Genomic DNA, 755 nt, shown 5'->3' on the forward strand with positions numbered 1-755 from the left:
AGCAGTGGTATCAACGCAGAGTACTCTCGCGTATTTGTGTATCTTCTCTTAATCGCATGTGAATGCCAAACATTAATTGGAACGGTGTTCGGCCCGTGCTCCTGCTCGGCGTAGTGTTTAAATATCTCTGAGCAGTATCGATAAATTTAAACCATTCTTCTGGTTTTCGGGCCGACAATTTAGTTAAAAGTGGTATAAGGAAGATGCTGAATTTTTTCCTTGGTACAATATTCTTTAAACGCGCTTGATGTAAACGCCGTACCGCGATCTGATATGATTCTACGCGGGTTTCCAAATACAACGGATTGTTTGCACAAACGGTCGATTATTTCGGCAGCATCGGTCGATTTTGTAGCATATAACCACACGAATTTACTAAACGCATCAACTATGACGAAAATATGACGGTAATTTTTTTTTGTGCTTGGCATTGGACCTAAGTGATCCACATGATAGGTATGTAACGGAACATCTCCTTTATCAATTACATTCAAGAATCCTTCTTGTTTACCTTGTTTTCGCTCTGCTAGAATGCAATTTATACAACTCGTTACTACTTTTTCGATTTTCGATCGCATAGTCTTAAACCAATAGTCTCTTCGTACAAGCATTTCCGTCTTATTAACGCCAAAGTGACCTTGCTCATGCGCTTGCCTAATTTATCGAATTTTGTAACGTCTTAGGTACTACTAACAATAATTCGCCATTATTATCTCGATACAGTAAATTATTTCTTACTATATAACTGTCGACTT

The sequence above is a fragment of the Polyergus mexicanus genome, unplaced genomic scaffold (genome assembly GCF_030449975.1).
Source record: "Polyergus mexicanus isolate NDT 795.1 unplaced genomic scaffold, iyPolMexi1.0 SCAF_18, whole genome shotgun sequence".
NCBI classification, from domain to species: domain Eukaryota; kingdom Metazoa; phylum Arthropoda; class Insecta; order Hymenoptera; family Formicidae; genus Polyergus; species Polyergus mexicanus.